This window comes from Sinocyclocheilus grahami, unplaced genomic scaffold, assembly GCF_001515645.1.
Source record: "Sinocyclocheilus grahami isolate Dianchi unplaced genomic scaffold, SAMN03320097.WGS_v1.1 scaffold736.1, whole genome shotgun sequence".
NCBI lineage: Eukaryota > Metazoa > Chordata > Actinopteri > Cypriniformes > Cyprinidae > Sinocyclocheilus > Sinocyclocheilus grahami.
In genome coordinates this window covers 183,325-209,649 of record NW_015505915.1, presented here as the reverse complement: position 1 = coordinate 209,649, position 26,325 = coordinate 183,325, and the positions used below count along the sequence as shown (strand labels likewise).

Genomic DNA, 26,325 nt, shown 5'->3' with positions numbered 1-26,325 from the left:
GGGCATAGAGGAGAAACAATAATGTACAGTATGTGGAAAATAATGTGTTTTTTGAACTTTAAACCGCATAAACACATTTCATTACACCAAATACACAAAATAATGTTCTTTTTAGCAGCATCATATGACCCCTTTAAAATATAATTTATTTCTGTGATGCAAAGCTGAATTTCCATCAGCCATTACTCCAGTATAAAGTGTCAGATGATCCTTCAGAAATCATTCTAATATGCTGCTTTATTATTAGAATTATCAATGTTGGCAACAGGTGTGCTACCAAATAATTTTTTGGAAACTGCGATACTTTTTTCAGGATTCTTTGATGAATAAAAAGTTTAAAAGAACAGCATTTATTCAAAATATAAATCTTTTCTAACAATATAAATATTTGCTATCACTTCTTATCAATTTAACACATCCTTGCTGAATAAAAGTTTTCATTTCTTTAAAAAAAAAAGAAAGAATAAAAATGTACTGACCCCAAACTTTTGAACAGTAGTGTATATTGTTAGAAAATATTTATATTTTAAATAAATGCTCTTTTTTTTTCTTTTCTTTTTTTTTCATCAAAGAATCCTGGAAAAAATATCACAGGTTTCAAAAAAATATTAAGCAGCACAACAGTTTCCAACACTGGTCATAAATCAGCATATTAGAATGATTTCTGAAGGATCATGTGACACTGAAGACTGGATGCAATGCAACGCGTAAAAAGACAGTATAAGTCATTATAATCAGTAATTATGTCCCCACTGGATGCAACAAATGCCTCGTTTGTAATGGGTTTTAATGTTTTTGTCTCGTCGCTCCGGCCGGACACGGCATCAACAGTATGGTGAGAGGCGTAACATTTCCATCTCACGCTTGAGGTATTCGGCCAATCACAACGCACTGGATAGCTGGCCAATCACAGCACACCTCGCTTTTTCAGAACGATGAGCTTTGTAAAAATCGACGCGTTTCAAAAAGGCGGGGCATAGAGGAGAAACAATAATGTACAGTATGTGGAAAATAATGTGTTTTTTGAACTTTAAACCGCATAAACACATTTCATTACACCAAATACACAAAATAATGTTCTTTTTAGCAGCATCATATGACCCCTTTAAAATATAATTTATTTCTGTGATGCAAAGCTGAATTTCCATCAGCCATTACTCCAGTATAAAGTGTCAGATGATCCTTCAGAAATCATTCTAATATGCTGCTTTATTATTAGAATTATCAATGTTGGCAACAGGTGTGCTACCAAATAATTTTTTGGAAACTGCGATACTTTTTTCAGGATTCTTTGATGAATAAAAAGTTTAAAAGAACAGCATTTATTCAAAATATAAATCTTTTCTAACAATATAAATATTTGCTATCACTTCTTATCAATTTAACACATCCTTGCTGAATAAAAGTTTTCATTTCTTTAAAAAAAAAAGAAAGAATAAAAATGTACTGACCCCAAACTTTTGAACAGTAGTGTATATTGTTAGAAAATATTTATATTTTAAATAAATGCTCTTTTTTTTTCTTTTCTTTTTTTTTCATCAAAGAATCCTGGAAAAAATATCACAGGTTTCAAAAAAATATTAAGCAGCACAACAGTTTCCAACACTGGTCATAAATCAGCATATTAGAATGATTTCTGAAGGATCATGTGACACTGAAGACTGGAGTAATGGCTGATGGAAATTCAGCTTTGCATCACAGAAATAAATTCGATTTTAATGTATTTTACATCATAATAATATTTCACAATATTACATTTTTTTCCTGTATTTTTTATCAAATAAATGCAGCTTTGATGAGCATAAGAAACTCCTGCAAAAAACATTAAAAATCGTTCTGATCCCAAACTTTTGACCGGTAGTGTATATATACTGTATATCATATAGATTTACACACATATAAATATATATTTTTTTAAATATATAAAGACAGTGTTAAACCACAAAGCAAAAAAGATTCATTAAATTCATTAAAAGTGAAGTGATTAACTCAACAGAAAGCAGTAATTTTGTAAGTTCCAAGTACTAAACTTTTTATCTGAGCATGTTTACATGTGCATGTGAGAAAGAAAGTGAAGAAAAGAAAATGAGAGAAATTATGGCGTGGTGAGAGTCTAAATTATCCTAAGGAGGCAGTCTAGCCAAACAGCCCTCGGCCCCTCTTCTCAATACAGAATAGCAAATGAGGCAGAACGCAGTATAACTCAACACTACTGTCTGCCCTCATATATATGCCAAATCATAAAGATAATTCAGCAAGTCTCTCTCTTTCTCTTTCTCTTTCTCTTTCTTTCCATCTCTCTCTCTCTCTGATTTAATGAACCTCCCTCCCCTCCATCCTCAAACCTAGAGAAACTCCAAACTCCACTGCCACTCTCTCTCCCTCCCAGCTCTCGATGTACATATAACAACCTATTCTTTATAGCGGGAGTCTGGCCAGTCTCCATGGCAACACCATCGCTAGGCAACGGCCACTGCTCTTCCTGCTTTGTTGCGGAGCAGACAAGAGTGCAGCTGTGGCAGGTAGCGGCCGGGGCCTAGCGGAGCATGTAGTGCAGACAGGTATACTTGAGATTTTGCAGAAATTGGCTGAGTCTAGTGTGTAATTAGAGTATTTCTTGAGTCATTTTTATGTAATGCATTATCAAAGTAGTCATAATGCATCATAATACACGTAATAAAGCATTACAGATGTTCATAACCCGTTTCATTACCTGTTCCTATATAAAGATTATAATGCATAAAACACATGATAATCATTGTGGTTTTTAATTCATTATTGCTCTTTAAAGTACACAATTACATTGCATGTTCTTTATTTTATTGCAAACGATTTTTTTGTGTTTATTCAAAATTGAGTAACATTCCTTTTTTGTTTCTGCTGATGTTACTTCATCTGTGTATTACTGGATAATGTTAGCCAATAGCCAAATAAATGTACAAAGTTATAATGTATTATAAATGAGGGTATTATACAATGCGATAATTATAAGATATTGTATAATTTTTTATTATGCATTAAAAATAACTTTGTAACCCATACAGACTTCAGTATCTTCAGTATATGAATCTATAGTTACATACAACTATCTATTTTAATCTAAAATATAAAAAAATGTTATATATATAAAATATTTTATACTAATTTGAATAAAGCAGAATCAAATAAAAATATAATACTAGGTGAACACTTTAAACGAATCGAAAATGAAATGTTGCAACAAACTGAAATAACCCGAAGCATTAAAATTACTAACTGGGAAACTAAAAAATAAACTAAACATAATAGTAATATTAAAAAAGGAAACAAAAACAAACAAAAAAATACAAAACGACTAAAAATGAAACAAAAGTTAAAATGAAATTTTAAAATAAAAAATAAAATCTAATTCAAATATTATTAAAAGTCATAATAGTACATACATAAAACTAATAACTGTGTGTGTTTGTGTGTGTGTGTACAACCCATGTATACAGATTTAAATATGAAGCACAAGCAATTATAAAATACCCATTTGTTGTAATAAAGATAATATATTATTTTAAATGTGCATGGAATTTATGTTTCATTATCTAGTATTGTTTGAAGGTTTTTGAGGCATAATGCTATTCATTACCGCTTTGTTTTAACCAGGAAAGCATGATTTTTGCCATCCGTTTATTGCAGATGACTGTTGTTGTGCTGCTGTTGATAAGTTCAGCCTCCTCTCGTTCCCAGGTGTGCTGATATGCCATTATTATTTGTGCCGTGATTCAGCCTAACAATCACGATTCCTCTCATGCAAACAGCATGAGGGAATGCATCTGAAGAAGGGAGTCATTCCAAGCTTTCAGAGCAGTTTGCTTACCAGTCATAATCAACGCAGTTGTTCATAAAAAAAAAAGAGTGTGATTACTCAGGTGCTTGTGTATGTGTTACATGTAGAGGAGAACAATAAAAGCAGAGAGTGGGGAAGTGGGGGGGAAAAAAATCAAATTTAGGAATGAATATACAAAGCAAACAAAGAGACAGAAAGACAGATCAAATCTGACCTTCACCACAATGAAAAACATCACCCCCCACCACCATATTAAAAAAAAAAAAAAAAAACTACCTTTCCAACTGTCCTCCTGCTGACCGAGTGTCTCCATAAACCTCAAACTGAATCTCAATGTACACTCTAACTAGTTTATTTGTTCACTAACAATGTCCAGTGTTCAGGAGAACTCTGTCATTTTCTCTCATTTATACATGAACATTTCACCACATCTCAAATTATGTATTTTGTTTAATAATGGTGATGGAAATAAAATGTTTAAACATTTCTGAAATAAAATGGCCAAATCTTTTGTCTCGCAAAAGTGGCAAATTATTTTTAAAAATAAGATAGCAGGGTTACTATCATTAACTAAAAATAAAACTGAAGCTAAAAATATAAAATACAAAATTAAATAATCAAATAAAAGTTTAGATGAAACTTTAACAATAGATAATGTAAAAAAAAAAAAGATTGGCAACAAACTGAAATAATTTTAAGCTGAAACAATAGGAAATAAATCAAAACTAAAACTGAACTAAAATGGAAAAAAATAACAATTAGACCTAAAGAAAAGAAAAAAATAAATAATGAAAATAACAAAATTAAACTAAAATTTAAATGAAAACTGAAAATGAAAAATAAAGACTTCTAAAATATTAATAAAAGCAATATTATTACATAATACTAATATGACGCAGATATAAAATAACGTTAAAATCTGTACCTGTAGTTGATGAAACACACACTAAAAATTTGTAAATGTGTTGTGTCAATTTACAGTATAATCTTGACTACTATTTGCTGTGCTTAACAGTAATCTCTTCTGTTATACTGAGATATCCACAGTACTATGCTGGCTTTAGCTTCCCAGCATGCACTAGGGCATAAATAAATTATGTTGTTGAATTTTTTACTATTTGTTGGGTGATTCGGCTGTTGCTGTCTTTGTATTCACTTTATGTTATACATGTTTGGAAATGTTCAGAGTGTATTTTGCAAAACTCATTATTTCCTTTAACTGTTCATACAAGATTATGTTATTTCTGTACTTTAACATTCCATATTGCCAAATAGAATATAAACTGTAAGAGTTAAGAGCTAATCATAATGTCTGGCTTCTTGTCTCCATGTTAAACAATGCAACGAATTGAATTCTGTAACACAATTACACTGGATGGGAGAAAATTAATTCAAAGTTAAGAACTTCACTGCTAAAGGGAATGTTAATTATCATAACGAAAAGGAAGACAATTATTTATACTATTATCTCACAATGCAGCGCGGTAATCTTTTTTTCCACAGTATTTTGTCGTGTTAGGACAGAAAATGGCAATGATTTCATTTAAAAATTCAGAAAATAAGAGTTCAATCTTGTAAAATCCTGACGTTTTTTAAGAGTGTGGGTGCAGAGAGTGTGTATGTGTGTGCGTGCGAGCATGTGGGGGAGGATTTTAACTAGAACTCCCAAATCCAATTTTCAGGTGCACATCTAAAGGGGCGACCTCAAATGCAAACAGCGATCCCCCCGCCACCTACCCCTCTACCCTTTTCCCTTCACGTTGACACCAGACAGCACCCCTCCCCCCAAACCCTGCTGGACAGCTCCCAAAACCCCCTCCGTCCCACTAGCAGCACCACAACACTATATGAAAAAGAATATGAGCAGGCATGAATTTTAATGCAGTCGCTCATCTCAGCCAAGCAGCCTCACTTCTGCAGTGGAAATAAATAAAGAGGGGGAAAAATACAGAGAACTGATAGATGAATCTCAAATCAAAAGGAGATAGAGCGGAGAGCATATAGGCAGAAAGACAAGGGTGATGGGGGAAAAAGAGAGAAAGCGAGAAAGAAATGGCAAAATAGTAGAAAGGAGAAAGACAGAGAGCGAGAATGAGAGGTGAAATCTCATCTCTTGGCTGAATAATCTGTCATTCATCAAACTGATAGAACAGAGAGAGTTGGAACAGCCCTACAACCAAATAAAGGCAGAGGATGGGAGTTTCGGATTTGGTCTGGCTCCAGTTCTCCATCTTGAGTTGAACGGCTCTAGCTAGCATGCCTACATCTACATCGTTCTCTTTTGGTCTAAATATTGCATGAATAATACATGGGCCTAGGTTTCATTAAAACCTGTCTTATTAATAATATTGCTCGTGGTGGAGTATGGGAATACAGAATGTGTGTGTGTGTGTGTGTAGTTGATGAAACACACACTAAAAATTTGTAAATGTGTTGTGTCAATTTACAGTATAATCTTGACTACTATTTGCTGTGCTTAACAGTAATCTCTTCTGTTATACTGAGATATCCACAGTACTATGCTGGCTTTAGCTTCCCAGCATGCACTAGGGCATAAATAAATTATGTTGTTGAATTTTTTACTATTTGTTGGGTGATTCGGCTGTTGCTGTCTTTGTATTCACTTTATGTTATACATGTTTGGAAATGTTCAGAGTGTATTTTGCAAAACTCATTATTTCCTTTAACTGTTCATACAAGATTATGTTATTTCTGTACTTTAACATTCCATATTGCCAAATAGAATATAAACTGTAAGAGTTAAGAGCTAATCATAATGTCTGGCTTCTTGTCTCCATGTTAAACAATGCAACGAATTGAATTCTGTAACACAATTACACTGGATGGGAGAAAATTAATTCAAAGTTAAGAACTTCACTGCTAAAGGGAATGTTAATTATCATAACGAAAAGGAAGACAATTATTTATACTATTATCTCACAATGCAGCGCGGTAATCTTTTTTTCCACAGTATTTTGTCGTGTTAGGACAGAAAATGGCAATGATTTCATTTAAAAATTCAGAAAATAAGAGTTCAATCTTGTAAAATCCTGACGTTTTTTAAGAGTGTGGGTGCAGAGAGTGTGTATGTGTGTGCGTGCGAGCATGTGGGGGAGGATTTTAACTAGAACTCCCAAATCCAATTTTCAGGTGCACATCTAAAGGGGCGACCTCAAATGCAAACAGCGATCCCCCCGCCACCTACCCCTCTACCCTTTTCCCTTCACGTTGACACCAGACAGCACCCCTCCCCCCAAACCCTGCTGGACAGCTCCCAAAACCCCCTCCGTCCCACTAGCAGCACCACAACACTATATGAAAAAGAATATGAGCAGGCATGAATTTTAATGCAGTCGCTCATCTCAGCCAAGCAGCCTCACTTCTGCAGTGGAAATAAATAAAGAGGGGGAAAAATACAGAGAACTGATAGATGAATCTCAAATCAAAAGGAGATAGAGCGGAGAGCATATAGGCAGAAAGACAAGGGTGATGGGGGAAAAAGAGAGAAAGCGAGAAAGAAATGGCAAAATAGTAGAAAGGAGAAAGACAGAGAGCGAGAATGAGAGGTGAAATCTCATCTCTTGGCTGAATAATCTGTCATTCATCAAACTGATAGAACAGAGAGAGTTGGAACAGCCCTACAACCAAATAAAGGCAGAGGATGGGAGTTTCGGATTTGGTCTGGCTCCAGTTCTCCATCTTGAGTTGAACGGCTCTAGCTAGCATGCCTACATCTACATCGTTCTCTTTTGGTCTAAATATTGCATGAATAATACATGGGCCTAGGTTTCATTAAAACCTGTCTTATTAATAATATTGCTCGTGGTGGAGTATGGGAATACAGAATGTGTGTGTGTGTGTGTGTGTGTGTGTGTGTGTGTGTGTGTGTGTGTGTGAGTGTGTGAAATGAAAAAACGTACCATCCTGCAGACGCTCACGATTGCATTCAGTCTGAAAATCCTGCAAAATTTTACCACTAATATTCAGCACTAACCAGCTTTCGAATCAAAAAGCCAGTGGCGGTAAGAGGTAAACAAACCGATGGGAAGGCAATTTCAGCCAAGCATCGAGCCAGATATCTCTGGGAGGCAAATGGGCATGATTTCACAAGGACACTGCAATGTTACCTTGTCTTTGTCAGGGAAAACGGCAATAGACTGAACACAACTAAGCCATGAGGAGTGGAAGATCTCAATACTGATACTTATACATTAATTCATTATACAGTGTGCACTGCAAAAAAAATAAAAATCCTAATCAGTATTTTTGTCTTTTTGTACCAGTAAAAATAGCAAAACTAACCATTCAAAAAAAACAGATCAATTTGACTTGTTCAGCAAAACGGTGTAAGACTTATTTTCAAAGATTATATAATGTTTTAAGCATAAACTACCATTCAAAAGTTTGGAGTCAGCACGTTTTTTTTTTTTAAGTAAATTAATACTTCAGCAAGGACGCATTAAATTGATCAAAAGTGACAGTAAAGTTACAAACAACTACATTTCAAAAAAACTTTCTATTCATCAAAGAATCCTGAAAGAAGTATCACCATTTCCACAAAAATATGAAGCAGCACAACTGTTTTCAACATTGATAATAATAAGAAATGTCTCTTGAGCAGCAAATCAGCATATTAGAATGATTTCTGAAGGATCATGTGACACTGACACAGGAATAAATTACATTTTAAAATATATGCAAATAGAAAACAGTTGTTTTGAATTGCAGTATTTCACAATATTACTTATTTTACTGTTATTTTTGATCAAATAAATGCAGCCTTGGGAGCATAAGCGACATCTTTCAAAAACATAAAACAAAATCTTACCTACTCCCAACTTTTGAACGGTAGTGCATAAAAGATATTGCCATAATTATTATTTGTATACTATAATATTGAGTTTCAATATAATAATTGTAATTAATATTTTTTATGTATTTCAAAATAAATGGTCTTAAATGTTGTCTTAACCATGAAACTGTCAAATAGTGAGTATGTGATACATTCATATAGAAAAGTCATTTTAAATTATATAAACATATGCTGTTTTTACTGTTTTTTGAGCAAATAAATTATAGCCTTGGTGAGCATTCAAGAAAACACACACACACACACACACACACACACTTAAAAATTTTACTGACCCCAAACATTTGAATGGTATTGCCAATGAGGTAAGAAATGCATTAATGTAATATTTTGCTTCTTAGGTAAATGTATCTTATTTTCAGGACATGTTTACTGGAAAATGACAAAATACTGATTACAAAAACTGCAATGTGAATTATTGTAATGCATATGTGAGATGATTAATACCCTTTTCCACCAAAATGGTGCTGGTGCTCGGGGACGTCTCTCTGAATTGTACCACATTGTTACTTGAGAGCCAAATGATAAAGTAACTGCTACTACATAACCAACTCTTTTTCAGAAAGATTTTTTGGCACATCACATTCAAATCCATTTAGTCTGAACAGGGGAAAAAAATGTAATCAGTGTTTATAAATGCATCTCAGTCCATCAGATTTCAAATCATTGTTATTTTTGTCGTTGGCCATTATGTGTATGTAACACTATTACATATGAGTCAGCAGTTTTGGACACAGTATATGCATGAATGTGTAAAACATGCCTCGTGACTTTAACACCATGGTGAGATGTCAAAAAATACATGAACAGAGGTAAAAAGTTCAGTTTTCTGTTGTGATTTTCCACATTGCTAACTGCTCTTCGTTGTTCTATGAGAAAGTCTCTTGACATTACGCTGACTCGTTATATCATAACTATAGTAGCTGATGTAGATATGGATATTGACAACAGTGCTTCAACAAACGGATCCAATTTCATCACTTGCAAAATGACAGCGCGGTCACCGAATCCAAATCGGATTTGAGTGCAGTGTGAACACAATCTTTGTTTAGAAGTCTTTTGCTTTGTTTGTGTCGTGTGGTAATTACCATAATTACAAGATGACAAGTCGAAGATTCTACTGTGTTAACGTCTTCAGAACCAGATATTCATTTCTATGGAAACCCATATAATATAGCGTTAAATGGATCCAGGCTTTGTTGTGGATAACTAAATACTAGTGCTGTCAAACGATTAATCGCGATTAATCGCATCCAAAATAAAAGTTTTTGTTTATATAATATATGTGTGTGTACTGTGTATATTTATTATGTATATATAAATACGCACTCATGCAGTATATATTTTGAAAATATGTACATGTATATTTTTATATAATTTATATTATATATAAATATATTTAATATACAAATAAAACATATTTTTCTTAAATATTATACATGCGTGTGTGTGTGTGTGTATTTATATATACATAATAAATATACACAGTACACACACATATATTATATAAACAAAAACTTTTATTTTGGATGCGATTAATCGCGATTAATCGTTTGACAGCACTACAAAATACTTGATAACGATGTTAATTCACCACAAGAGCAAAGAAGGAAGAAAACTGTTAATATTATAGGAGTTCAATATATAAAGAATAAAATTCATAGTAATCAATTCACACATATTTGTAAATAAAATCTTTTTATTTCAGACAGATGGGGAAAATAAAGTTGCTGGAGTAGCATTGCAGCACAACAAAATAGGAACAAGAGGACAAAACAGGGTGTCAACTGCTGCACTGCGCACTTCCAGTCAGCTCTGTTGATTATAATGAACGATCTAGTTTGGTCATGAGTAGTTTTGTAAATTTTAAGTGAATACCGCCCCTGGTTCCCGGCGATAACGGTGCCTGGTTTAAGACCAGCAGGATTAAGAGGCCGAGTCAATTTGGTCCAGGCCAGAAGAACCTTTCATTCATTGGAAATGCGTGGAACAGGGCTAGATTGGACAGCGGCTCCAGCACCAGCACCGGGGTCAATGGAAAAGGGGTATGAGAGTGGGTGAGTTGTGTTAGAATAGTGGTACTCTGTGGGTTGTGGTATGAGTGTGTAATCCATGGCTGAGGCTGATGCTGCGCTCACGTTTGTGGTTGTTCTTGCGCTGGAAGGGCAGCGTGTGCCGTTCGGAGTCTTCCTCACCCTCTTCGTCTGCCAGGTGTGTGTGAGTGTAATGGTAACTCAAACCTGGACGGTTCTTGTAGCGCTTCCCACAAACTAAACACAAAGAAATACAGAAGGAAACAAAAAGGCAGTCAAAAAAGTGTAATAATGTGTACAACTGTTTGGTTAATTTTGTCATGAACAAAAAGCATCAATTATAAGTATTATTATATTTACATTATTATTAATAATATTATTAATATTCTATGATTTTATTTACTATCAGTTATTTTTAATTAATTACAAATTAATTTCATTCGAATGTAATAGCTAAAAATGACTCATAAGTATTATTAATAAAATAAAGTATAATAAAAAATTTAATTTAATAAACATTACTCATAAGTATTATATTTGGATAATAATAATTGTATAATACATACATATATATATGATATACATATACAGTATATATACACACACACACACACACACATATTATTATTATTTATCAATACTTAATTAAATTTTTATCAGTAATTAATTTAATAATTAAAATAATTATATTTTAATTTAATAATTAAAAATGAATCATAAGCATTAGATTTGTATAGTAAAAGCTATTTAATACATTTTATTAGTAGTATTATTTACTATAAATCATTTTAAGTAATTTATTGGTGTATTTAAACATTAAAATTATTTTGATTTCAATTTAATAATTAAACATCATCAATAAGTATTATATTTGTATAATAATAGCTAGTACTTATTATTATTATTATTTATTAAACTATCACTAATTTGAAATTAATATTATAATATATATTATACGTATTATGTTTGTAAAATATTTGTGTCATTTGTGTATATAAACATTTCAGCTGTTATTGCCTATGAGAAAAGATACAGTTACAGATAATGTTGGGAACACTATGCAGGATAAGTCGCCACAATAAAAAACTTGACATTAAACATCCTATTATCAGGAAAATTGCATTGTACATGTATATATGGCTATATGGTACTTTTATTACGCGTTCTACTATTGCTTTCCCCATGCTGGTTTTAAAGGGGTCAAATGATGTTGCTATTTGGTGTAATGAAATGTGTTTATGCGGTTTGAGGTTCAAAAAACACATAATGTTCCACATACTGTACATTATTGTTTCTCCTCTATGCCCCACCTTTCTGAAACGCGTCGATTTTTACAAAGCTCATCAGTCTGAAAAGCAAGGTGTGCTGTGATTGGCCAGCTATTCAGTGCGTTGTGATTGGCCGAATTCCTCAAGCGTGTGACGGAAATGTCACGCCCCTTACCATACTGTGATGCCTGCGGCAACCACATGTAACGACCGCGGGCTGGACTCTGCTTCGTCCGCGGTGAAAGCCAATCCGGTGATCCACAGCGCGAAGTTGAAGTATTTCCTCAGCAACCAGCACGGATCAGCTCCAAGCATGACAAAGCGATATCGTCCTCTTTTGGAAGGCCAAACTAAGTAGTTTCGCTTTCACAACGAAGCACACAGGGCCTTCACGACATGGCGGCGGCGGCAACAACAATACTACAGTGAGAATAAAAGTTACGCCTTCTTTCTTTGCGTGAACATTTGGGTGGCGTCATGCAAATCTTCCCAGATAGTGACGTAGGTATGTGGGGGTGTGTTAGAACGAGGCGTTTTAGGTAGGTGTGGCTGACTCTTAACTTTTATAAAGAATATGTCTTTGGATTTGAGACTTTAGTCTTTGCAACTTTACAGATCTTCTTTATGCACCAAGAGCTTGTAGCACTCCAAAGAGAAAGGAAAAATTTAAATCGCATCATATGACCCCTTTAATAATAAATATAGAAATCTGTTCTGTGATCATTTGTTTATTATCGCATGATACTCACTGTCACACACATATGGCTTGTCTCGATCCTCTAGGGATGCTGGTTCCTGTCTCTTTCTCATCCCCCCAACACCACATGCCTGGACATATCAAAAATTGCATGTAAACACCCACAGATTAATTTACAGTTGGCAACCAGGTGCGGCTAGTGATCCATTGTTATGTTGGCCCTGCGGAGCCCCCATCCCACTTCCTTCTTCGAGCTTTAAGCAAATCCTCTTACACAGCATTAATTACACACAATTATCACAGCATCTCTTCCACACATTGCCGGATAACTATGTGGGGTGTGAGAGATCTTAGAGGAAGATGTGTGCCTCAATTAACAGCACAGAAGGTGAGAGATTCTAGGGACTGAATCGAAGACATTCTGTTTGTTATCCTTGTATGTATTTCCTCTAAACTAGAGTACTGAAACTTGCTTTTCTGTCACGGTTGTGCACCATACATTGCCCTGTAAATCCCATGGCTGATTTTGAATTAATGTAGCAAATAAGATCAACAATTGTCATTCAAATTTGAATGCACATATAAGTAGAATTAAGATAAAATTAACTATTATGTTATTAATCATGAATATTCAAAAAACCCTAAAGAAAACTGTATTGTATTATATTATATTATAAATAGATTTAAGTTTTAATGTCAATTTTAATTTCACAAAGTTATCTGAAAATAATGTGTTTGCCATTTTCGTATTCATATAAAAATTCATCATATGCCATATTTAAATCCACGTGGCCCATCTTATTTCACTCTTGAATCGTGCATTTCATGTCTTGAATGCATTTCTGCACAGAACCACTTACAATTCCAGCCTTTCATGTATGTGAGGTTGTAATTACAGATGAACTTAGCCATGTTTTCAGTGTGCTATCACACATCAGGTCTTGTCTTTAAAGTGGTATTAAAGGATGTTTTTCATAGCTGTTTGGAAAGAGCTGCTTTGAATCAACACAAAACCAGTAGAACGCAATGATGAAAGGTATGCAGGGATCAAACCTGGATATGTTCTAAACAGCCATAATGGATCAATGGCTGATGAGCTACAATAGCCTGCTTTGTTCAGACAGCAGCCTTGAAGAAACAGAAATCCTAGATTAAACAAAGACCCTGCAGGGCTCACTGCAAACCTGTGATAAATTCAAACAAATCCTTGGGTTGTGGATCTAATTGCTACTTAGAGCAGAGGTTCTCAACTGGTCAATTGCAACCCAAAAATGTGTGGCGGGTATATTCTGACTGCGGGAAACAAACAAAACTGAATGTAAATAATAAAATGCATCAAACCATATGATAGTGCATAGTTAGGATAGCAAAATCGCTTATCAACTTCTAAAAGACTTTAATGCTTAAATGCTTACAGTATTTTTGTTGTTGTTGACATTTAAGATTGTACGTCTAGTCAAACTCCAGAAAATCCATCTATTCACATCCAAACCACTAAAGGTAGACAAAAATATGACTCAGACCCATGTGCATTTGGCTCGGCACTTGATGCCCGATGCTAAAATGATTTCTGAAGCAAAACTAGTTGAGTCTTGTGAGTAATCAGCCTACAACTGTATGATTCACTCTAATATTAGTATGATTCATACTAATGAATTAGTGACTGCAGAACATGTTATAGCTGCATGTGTTGTACCCGTCCTTTGGTGCGATTCTTGCGTTTGGGAACATCCTCCTCCATCTCATCCATGTCCAGCTCGTGAGGAAAATCTCCCACCAGCAGCTTCTGTGACCACAAGGAAAGACCAGCACATACTGTATGAGTCAGCTGTACTGTTTGAACAACTCTAGAATGTCAAACAAGCTGGAAAGACGAGTGCGAGAATAACAGACCCTAAGAAAACCTACATGGAAAATATGTTTTATATTAGTTTACATCAAACAATAGCTTGTAATGGCATTAAGCAATTCATGCAAGTTTACCCAGCGGACGGATGGTTAGTGTTGCTTGAATAAACACACACACACACACACACACACACACAAAAAATAAGGGTCTAGCTGAAACAGTCCTTTTAACATTTAGGTCACCGTTGTTGTCATATAATGGTGCAGTAATGGTAAATGTGAATAAAGATAAAGTATCATTAATGTGCATCATGCGGTGAGTTGCACGGCAAAGGTTTTAGGGTAAATACCTAGGGTTAAGAGTTTGTTCAGATTATTAACAGTGTCTACACTGGATACAAACAGTGCGACACAACATGCCAAAAGCAAACAGAACCCATTAAAATGAGTAATGCAGCGCAGTGTCAATGACGTGACGATAAGCAGCTGAAAGTAAACACTTTTTCTGATGTACTCCACCAATTTGCTGTACTTCCAATAATAGTTTACCAGCCAAAGCAAACTTTCCTGGCAAGCTGTTTCAAACTCAAATGAACATCATTTCGGCATGTTTTTATTCAAAATGACAGCACACCGTTATTGTTTTGTTTTGTTTTGGTTTGTTTTTGTATTTTTTTTTTCTTGATTTAGCTTGAAGTATACTGAGGCCTTAGCTGTTTTTGTTCACACCAGATCGTCTTCGATTTCAATTGAAGTGTATGGTGGTGTTAACTTTTTTTGTTCTAAATGAAATCACACCAGTTCATTCTTCGATTTCTCTTTAAAGGCTAATTCACACCGCACAGACGAACGCCAACAAACACCATCAAACAAGTTGGCTGTTGGATTTAGAATTTTATGAAAAATAAGTGTAATGTTCACAGACACTGACAAACTTCGAGTCAAAGAGTCAAGTAACACTGTGTCTAACGTTACACCGGACATGACAGTTGTCGTGTCGCACCGCAACAGCTATACGCTGTCTACACTGGACGCGACAAAGCGACCGTTGCAAATCATTTGTACTTTTCAGTACATCATAAATAGAATGAGACATCAGTTTACTGTCGGGGATTTGTCATGTTGCACAAATCAACACGCAGCACCGCATCCAGTGTAGACAGCATCACTGATTATAATAGGTTCTATTGTATTTTGTCGGGTCACGCCGCACCGCTCGCGTCTGGTGTAGACACGGTGTAAGACTGACTGGGGGAAAAGTGGATGATCCTGTAACCACAATCAAAATTTGTATGTTATTAATGTCTTTGCGTGTCATTCTTCGCCTGAAAAGACGGCGAATAAAACGAAAGAGGCCGCGGGTGAAGCTCGCTTTAAGTGAAGTATGTATATGGCAACAGTTCATGGCCAGGTCAGATTACGTCAGAGTTTGCTGTCGTCTGTTGGAAAATCATATCACACTGCTCAGACATTCCACGACACAACCAACGCCGATTTAACATGTTCAGTCGTGTGAAAACAAACTCCGACCAGCAACGAATGCCGACAAGGGTGACACACTGATCTAACAAACTCCGACAGACTTGTTTGTTGGAGTTTGTCCGTGCGGTGTGAATTGGCCTTAAGTATAGCTGTTAGCTGTTTTTGTTTGAAATGACGTCACACCAGTTCGTTGTTTATTTCGTTTGAAGTATGTCATGGCCTTGGTGGGGGTTTTTTTCCAAATGGCGTCACACCAGTTCATTCTTCGATTTCATAGGACATTAAAATGTGAGATAAAAGTATTTGGAACGTTCGCTTTGTCCCGTGTAGACAGTATCAAGCTGTCGTGTCTCGACATGAAGTATATCGAGGCCTGTTTTTGTTCTAAATGATTTCATACTGGTTCGTGCTTTTGATTTTTGGTTGAAGTATATCGGGAACTTAGCAGTTTTTTTCCAAAATGAAATCACACCAATACGTTCTTCGATTTCAGACGAAGTGTATCAGGGCCTTAACTGCGATGACTGCCTAGCAAGTGCACAACTGTAAGCACACTCATAATATGTGGCTGTGGGAAGTGAACCGAGGTAGCAGGGTGGCACACAGCTTTTTAACTCCTGCAGGGGCCTGAGGCAAAACAAGCAGCAGGATCACAGGTCTCTGCTCCCAGGGGACGAAGTGCTCTAAAGAGTGACTCTTAATTGAAGTGCTAATTGGTTAACTATCCACCCCTAGGATAGATGTCATGTTGTGTGCAAAACAGTGAGGGTGGTGACACTAGTGACAGCTCCATCAAATGACAAGCTGGTTCATTAGGATCTATAAGCATTCGCACCTCAACACGGTCAAATGTAATACCTGTAAACCCAGAGACACTGAAAATGTGCAACCGTTCTCCGCAAAATCAATACATCTTCGTCAAACGTACTGACACAGACACACACAAAATAACAAAAATACACTCACAAACATACACACTTTGTGGTTAACAAGGAAGTCTGCCAGTGGGGGTGTGTCAGCCCTGCAGGGATTTGTGTTACTGCCAAAAAGAGACACAAGTACTACAGAGAAATCAGAAGGGGAGAGACAGGAAGAGAGAGGAAGACGGCAATAGAAAGCAGAAAGAAATGCAGAATGGAGAGGCGGGAAGTACTAAAAATGACAATGTCTTAGTGTGTACTTCATGGCAGAGTGTGTAATACAACTCTTTATCTAGTTGACTATTGAGTGTGTGTCTACAAAACCATTCTAGGGGGAGCAAACCACCATTGAGGAATCTTTTTTACCTGGCATTCACTCATGGGTTCCTCCTCCTTTGTTTCAACCTTCTTATCCAGCAGTTCTCCACTGAGGAGTGACTCCAGAACTGGACCCTCAGGAACACCCCCTTCCTTCTTTAGTGCTGCTTCATAGTCTGGACACACACCGTAAATAATTGTCACACCAAGGCGTTTCTAGACAACTCATAAAAGACCAGGCCAGACAGTTTTTCTGTCATTTGTTTAAAGTCTTAAAGTAAAGAAAAGGTACAATACCGTTAACGGTCTCACACAAAACCTGTAATTTGATGAGAAATTACACACTTGTAGAAGCTATAAACCACTATAAACACCAAAAATAATGTATCTCATGTATTTCTGTTCAAATTGATTCTGCAAAACCAAGTGTCCCAAGCAAGGGCGTATTAAATTGATCAAAAGTGGCTGTAAATACATTTATAATGTTACAAAAATGGTTTCAGCATTGATATTTTTTTTTCGTGAGCAGCAAGTCAGCATATTAGAATAATATCTGAAGGATCATGTGACATGGGAGTAATGGCTGCTGAAAAGTCACATTTGACATCACATTAATGAATTATATTTTAAAATATATTAAAATAAAAAACAGATATTTTAAATTGCGATAATATTTCACAAAATCACTCTTTTATTGTATCATTAACCAAATAAATGCAGGCTTGGTGAGCATAAGAGACTTCTTTCAAAAATGTAACCAAAAAATCTCTCTGAACTTATTTTTGGGTCATTTGTGTAAAAAAAAAATTCTATAAATTAGTCTGTTTAAAATTACATTCAGACCAAGTAAATACAATACGTTTCTGTTTTTCTTTAGCTGACTAGAATTTATTTTTAATAAATAATTTGTTTTATTAGGGTCGTGTGAGAATACATGATAGTCATATTTTTAAAAATCCCAGTTACCCCCCCCCCCCCCCCCAAAAAAAAACAACAACAAAAATGCATCAAAGATTTATGTTTGCCTTTCTCAATACCAACTCTCACCGATTTTAAACTCGATGGGTCTAAGACGTGGATCCTCTAAGATGTTTAACCGTCTCTTCTTTCTCCAGCAGCGTGCAGGATAGGTATAGAGCTGCCCTGGAGCCACACCTGGGTTAAAAAAAGAACAAGGGTCATTGCAAAAACATCCAAAACCTCAACCTTACAACAAAATCACCTGTGTAGCATGATACACTGTACACATAGACACACACCTGGCCCGCGATGGGTCTTCTCCATCCATATGTAGCAGTTACTCTGTGCTACGCCTGTTTGGGAGTCGAGAAAAGGCAGGCGCATGGAGCGTTCAGCACAAAGTCGAGCATTATAACTGCGGCAGTGCTCAATGGCATCACGGTAAAACTCCTCACCAAGGCTGGAAAGAATTAAAAAGGGGGTATGTGTTACAACAAACACATGAATCTAAGTATATTTGATTTCAGTGCTCAAAAAACTATATTTATTATTTAAAGGCTCCATGAAATCAAAATTAGAGTTTAATCCATGTGTTTGAAGCCTCTATATGCTAGTAGACACTTAAAGATGAACTAATTCATATTTTAGAACATAAATGCATTCAAAATTTAGTCTTTCCCTTCTGGGAAATTAGAGCACCTCACCAAGGCTGGAAAGAATTAAAAAGGGGGTATGTGTTACAACAAACACATGAATCTAAGTATATTTGATTTCAGTGCTCAAAAAACTATATTTATTATTTAAAGGCTCCATGAAATCAAAATTAAGAGTTTAATCCATGTGTTTGAAGCCTCTATATGCTAGTAGACACTTAAAGATGAACTAATTCATATTTTAGCACATAAATGCATTCAAAATTTAGTCTTTCCCTTCTGGGAAATTAGAGCAAAAAATATTGATGAGTCATGTTGCACTAAACAAATTTCTGTCCAAGTAACTTCAAGGGGTCTTTAATTTTTCAGCCATCTTTGCAGAGAACTGTTTGTACTGACATGCAGGAGGTAGCCTAAATAAAATTCTTGGCTGGCATCTAATTAGGAAATAAACATCTCATTTTCAGCTCTGTTAGAAACCTACCGAATGTGCATTGCAATATACTGTACATAATCTCACTCATGTGTTAGGAAAAGTTTAAAAACACTGCAGCGTGAGAACAGTGGTATGAATTAATGGTTCATGTGCCAAAAAAGAGCGCACTCAACAGTTCTGTCCTCAAGAGTATGTTTGCATGCTCAAAACTGGTCAGGAGACAAAAGTACCAAACAGTGATTTTATTGCTGAGGCTGCACTCAGAAATCTGCTTAGCTAACTGCTATATTTGTAAAACAACTGCAGCAACTGTTATATATTGCTTTACAGATCAGTAGTTGATTTACACTCAAATTTGAATATATGAAAACATATGACTCAACGTTTAATGAGATTTTTTTTTACTTTTGCAGAGGTGGATGGGAGGCTCCTTTGTGAAAAAGAAGTGCACTTGATTTAATCAAATCTTAAAAGTATATAAAAAAAAATGTAATTGCATAATACATATACATATGTGACCCTGGACCACAAAACCAGTCTTAAGTCGCTGGGGTATATTTGTAGCAATAGCCAAAAATACATTGTATGGGTCAAAATTATTGATTTTTCTTTTATGACAAAAAAATCATTAGGACATTAAAGGGGGTCATATGATGCGATTTAAATTTTTCCTTTCTCTTTGGAGTGTTACAAGCTCTTGGTGCATAAAGAAGATCTGTAAAGTTGCAAAGACTAAAGTCTCAAATCCAAAGACATATTTTTTATAAAAGTTAAGAGTCAACCACACTCTCCTAAAATGGCTCGTTCTAACATGAGGCATTCGGCCAATCACAACGCACTGGATAGCTGGCCAATCAGAGCACACCTCGCTTTTTTAGAACGATGAGCTTTGTAAAAATCGACGTGTTTCAGAAAGGCGGGGCATAGAGGAGAAACAATAATGTACATTATATGGAAAATAATGTGTTTTTTGAACCTTAAACCGTATAAACACATTGCATTACACCAAATACACAACATATTGTTCTTTTTAGCAACGTCATATGACCCCTTTAAGTAAAGATTATGTTCCTTAAAGATATTTTGTAAATTTCCTACGGTAAATATATTAAAACTTAATTTTTCATTAGTAATATGCATTGCTAAGAACTTCATTTGGACAACTTTAAAGGTGATTTTCTCAATATTTAGATTTTTTTGCACCCTCAGATTCTAGGTTTTCAAACTTGAATCTCGGCCAAATATTGTCCTATCATAACAAACCATACATCAATGGAAAGCTTATATATTCAGTATATAAAAGCAGTATATAAAATAAAGCTTATTTATTCAGTGTATAAATTTCAATTAAACAAAAATTGACCCTTATGACTGTCATGCTGCTGCTGCTGCTGCTACTGTGATGGAGCGAGGAGAGAAGGAGCGAGGAGACGTATGGAAATTCTTGAAACAGTCTTTATTAATCCAAAGCAAAGCAAAGCACATGTAGCAGAGAGGGATAGACGAACAATACCGGACGCTAGACATGGAAAAACACAGGGCTTAAGAACTTAGAACCAAACGAGACACACTTGGAATAAATAACATCATAAACATAGGAAACACCCGGGAACAATGAACATAATTACCATGGGAGAAACTGGGTAATGGAAAGCACGTGGGGGAGGAAAACACAAGACACGGAACACAGGACTGACATTACTCCCCCCTCCTGGAAGGTGCGTCCACGTGCCACACAATATCCAACGAGAAGGGATTCACGGCAGGCCTCTAGAGCAGTACCCGTTCCAGGACCCAGGGCGGATCAGGCAGATCAGGAGGCCATGGCGGAGCAGGGAACTCAGGGGGCCATGGTGGAGTAGGGAACTCAGGGGCCCATGGCGGAGGAAGCAGTGCAGGAGGCCTGACCTCGGCACTCAGCCTGACCTCTACGGATGGATCCCTATAACCCCCCACTCCAAAAAAATCCTTGGGGAAAATATCAACCCCTGAGGCCCTCCGTGGGCCTTACTCGGGAACTGTGGCCCTCCCTGGGCTTGACTTGGGGACTGGAGCCCTCCTTGGGCTGGACATTGGAACTGCAGCCCTCCTTAGACTGGATGTGGGAACTGGAGCCCTCCTTGGGCTGGACGTGGGGACTGGAGCCCTCTCTGGGCTAGACTCGGGGACTGGAGCCCTCTCTGGGCTAAACTCGGGGATTGGAGCCGACACTGGAGCGGACTCCTCCTTTGGTTAGGGGTAAATGGAGCGGCCGGTGGGCTTGAGAGTGCCGTGGCCCAGGCGTACTCAATGAAGGGGAGATCCCTACGGGCTAGGGCGGAGAACCGAGCAGCTACATCCATAGAATGTGGATGAAACAAGAAAACAAAAGTCTTGGAGAACAAAATGGGGAGAAGGGGCACTGCTTACTTTTGGTCGGTCCGGTATTCTGTCACGCTGCTGCTGCTACTGTGACGGAGTGAGGAGAGAAGGAGCGAGGAGACGTAGAGAAATTCTTGAAACAGTCTTTATTAATCCAAACCAAAGCAAAGCACACGTAGCAGAGTGGATAGATGAACGATACCGGACGCTAGACATGGAAAAACACAGGGCTTAAGAACTTAGAACCAAACGAGACACACCTGGAATAAATCACATCATAAACATAGGAAACACCCGGGAACAATGAACACAATTACCATGGGAGAAACTGGGTAATGGAAAGCACGTGGGGGAGGAAAATACAAGACACTGAACAGAGGACTGACAATGACTGGATTTGACTGGCCCAGTTTCACATATACAACATAATATTAATGAAATAAATGGCCACTTAAGTGTACTTAAAGAGAGTACACTTTCATGACAGCTTTGTACAGTAATAATGTCAAATGAAAAGTTTTACTTTAAAGTACATTATGTATATTTATATCATTATGTTTTAATATTTTATTTGTTTTAGTTTACCATTTTATTGGTTTTAGTTTACCATACATAATATCAGTATATTCGGGCAGTACATTTTAACCATAATTCAAGGACAATAAAAGTAATTATGAAATTATATAGAAAGTCCAACTTAAGTGAATCAAAAAACCATTTTAAAGTTCAACCAGTTGCATTTAATATAAATTTTAACTATAATACATTTAATTAATTGCAGTTAACATCCAATTAAGTGTCTGAAAACATTACATTCAGCTCAAATTAAGTATATTATTTATTTTACTACTCTTATTATTACTCTATTATTACTCTTTTTAAAAGTATGATGAGTGTACATCTTTTTCATAGTCTCCTTCACTGCGAACACAGTTATGCAGGAAACTCAATCGACCAATCAAAATCAAGTATTTCAGAATGAGACGTGTAATAATGTTTGGCAATGCTATAAATCAAAGTGGTATTGAATTTATCCAGATATTCTTTTGATTCTGCTCTAGTTTATTCAGCACTGAAGTTTTTCTGCATCTTCTCTCCCATTGTTAACACAAAGAAAGATCAAAAGTGCAGAAATAATTGGGGGATGCTTAAAAAGTCCTGACAATACTCTCCTTAACCCTGCACTCCCGCAGTTGCTTTTTCTTCCTTCGTACTTTCTTTGTGCAAACCAGCTGAATAAACTCCCTGCTATGTTATAAGCGATTGTAAAAATTAGCCCTAAGGAAGTATTGGTGAGTTCTGGGACACAGTCTCAGTCTCATGCGTCATCGTTTGTTTCATTGTAATCAAAAGCACTGGTCTGCAGGAGTGAGAAATGAAGGAAAACTGCATTATGCAATAATGACCGCATCCCTGAAACAAGCCTGATAACAAATTGACAGAGGCTTGAGGTGATGTTGATGATGTAAGTGTAAAACCATTGTGATTGGTGAACTCATTTCTCCTTGCGGGGGAATGGCGAAGAGCCCTGTGGCTCAAGACTAAAAACTCAGTCAGGCTGAAATAAATAACCCTCATTTCTCCAAACAAAATGGCGGCCGGTGCAAAACAACATATTTTCAACCTAATTTAGTCCATGTTTGATTTGGGGGCCACATCCTGGTCATTCGGTGCGGGCTGAATCAATCCTCAACATGTGGGTTGAAAAATCACTAAGTGTGCAGAGGCAGTAAATTAAAGTGCATCGAATGTCATGTGCTCAGGTCCACCAGAGGGGAAATATTAAGTCCTTTGGTGAAGTACTGTGGGCTCCATTTAAACAGTCAGCAGCCAGTCTCACACAATGGACCAGGCAATATCTAAAGGTCAGCGAGCGAGTAAAAAAACAAAGTTTGGCATCTCCGTGACTATGTGAGAAATTGTTCTTCAGAGAAAGTCCTTGTCAAATGAGCTTTCAAGACTTCTGTTTTTGAGCAATTTCTGAAAGGCTTTCTGATTGGACTTTGAATGTTTCAAACAGAATACTCCATAATAGGCCTCTCCATCAGAACTTCCTGAACTGGTGAGATAAGGTGGCTTCTCTGTATGGCACAGCTTGTTTTCATTTACCACAAGCACAATGGAAAAAGCAATAAATTAGATCGGAAATATACACGCGACATGTGGAAGAAAAAATAAATATTGTGGCCACAAATTAAGAATTTGTTCCCATAACTTATTACAGACTTACTAATTCATCCATTCATTTTAGTTAAATATACTGGTCACCCGTCTGCACCAATAGCCTCGTGGTGCTACATACAGCTGACATACAGCGCATCTATGCTCACGGCGACCTGAGTTCAATTCCCATCTCGTGGTCCTTTGCCGGTTCTGCTCCTCTCTTCACCTAATGCTTTCCTGTCTGCTCTCTACTATCCTGTCTAAATAAAGGCATAAAAGGGCCCATTAATGTAAATTTATATATATAATATTTTGTTGCCCAAACATTCTGTCATCATTTACTCACCCTTATGTCATTTCAAACCTGTATGACTTACTTTCTTATTTTGAAAAACGCTGGTTCCAATCAGCTTTGGTTCCCATTGATTTCCATTACATTTTGGACCATACAGTGCAAGTCAATGGGCACGGAAACCATTTGGTCCCCAAAATGTTTGGTCACCACAGGTTTGAATTTATATAAGGGTGAGTAAATGATGAATTTAATTTGATTTGCTGCCAAGTTAAACTCATTAATGAATGTGGGAACAAATTCTAAATTCATGTCCACAATATCTTGATTCTATATCTTGAAAATATATCCGTGAATATGTGAACGCAAATACATGCTGCATACTCAATACTTCCACAAGGGGTGCTATAGCATGCTATTTGCAAAAATGACTTCTGTTGTCAGTTTTCTCCTTAAGATCAACTACTTTCATGGTGGAGCAACTGTTTGAAGAAAATCTTGTTGAGCAAGTTACAGTTACTTAAACTGATAAAGTGTTCCTCAATCGGTTCCTTAAGTCATCATGTCTCAATATCCCTATACTGTTAGCCTGCTTCTGCTGGTGGTTTAATGGTGTGGCCACATTAGGAAAATGTTAGCAAAATTTTGTCCATTGTCAATAGTGTAGCATTGTAGAAATCTCACAAAGAGGTCACTTTTAAACCAAGCAGCTTTGTGTTGGACAATGCTGTGAATTCGTGTGCCTTAAAATCAATGATAAAATCTACATGGGGAAATTTTTTGCCCTCACCCGAAACTCCAGATCGTGTGAATTCCTATTTAAATGACTGGATTATGACTGCAAAATTTCATCAAAGCAATGGTAATTGTGACTGCATTTGTGCTTTGGATATGATACAGTGCCTTGCGAAAGTATAAATTTTTTCACATTTTATTATGTTGCTGCCTTATGTTAAACTGCTTTAAATAACTTTTTTTTCCACATCAATCTACACTCCATACACTATACTGACAAAGCAAAAACAGAATTGTCACAACTTCGTAAATGTATTAGAAATTGGTACATTGCTTAAGTATTCATACCCTTAACTAAATATTTCGCTGAAGCACCTTTACAGTCTCAAGTCTTTTTTTGTTCGATGCGACAAGTGTTGATCATCATCATTTGGCAATTATCTGCCATTCTTCTCCTCACCTCTTCACCTCTCAAGCTCTGTCAGGTTGGATGGGAGAAAATGCAAATTTTCAAGTTTCTCCGGAATTATTTGATTGGGTTCAAGCTCAGGCTCTGGCTGGGCCACTCAAGGACATTCACAGAGTTGTCTATAAGCCATTCTTGCTGTGTGCTTAGGTTCATTGTCTCGTTGGAAGGTGAACCTTCTGCCCAGTCTGAGCTTCTGAATGCACTGGACTGGGTTTTCATTAAGGCTAACTCAATATTTTGGTGCATTGAGCTTATCTTCTACTCTGACGAGTCCCTCGGTCCCTGCCACTGAAAACAGCCCCACAGCATGAGGCTGCTACCAGCACACTTTACTTTTGGGGTGGTACTCTTCAGGTGATGAGCAGTGCCTGGTTTCCTTCAAACATAATGCTTGGAATTGAGGTTCATCAGACCAGAGACTCTTGTTTCTCAGAGTCTGAGAGTCCTTTTGGTGTTTTTATGCAAAATCCAAGTGTGTGTTCATGTCTTCACTGAGGAGAAGATTGAGTCTAGCCACTCCGACATAAAGCCCAGATTGGTGGAGTGTTGCAGTGATATTTGTCCTTCTCTAGATTTCTCTCATCTGCATATATGATCATGGAGCTCAACTAGAGTGACCATCAGGTTCTTGGTCACCACTCTAACCAGGACCCTTTTCCATCAATTGCTCAGTTTGGCCAGGAGGCCAGCTCTAGGAAGAGTCCTGGTTGTTTCAAACTTCTTCCATTAAGGGTAACGGAGACTACATGCTTCTGTGACCCTTCAATGTAGCAGATTTTTTTTCTGAAATCATCCCCAGATGTGTGGCTTGACACAAACCTGTTTCTGAGCTCTACAGGCAGTTCTTTTGACATCAGGGCTTGGTTTTTGCTCTGATATGCATTATCAGCTGTTAGACCTTTTATTAAGATGTGTGTGCCTTTCCAAATCATACCCATTCAATTGAATTTGCCACAGGTTAACTTCACTCGAAGTGTAGTAACATATACAAGCAATATGAATG

The 26,325-nt window shown here is 36.6% G+C and overlaps 1 pseudogene; it reads right to left on the bottom strand.

Moving 5' to 3' along the window:
• Positions 1-26,325, bottom strand: part of LOC107560631 (zinc finger protein neuro-d4-like) — a 69,950-nt pseudogene that overhangs the window by 26,439 nt on the left and 17,186 nt on the right.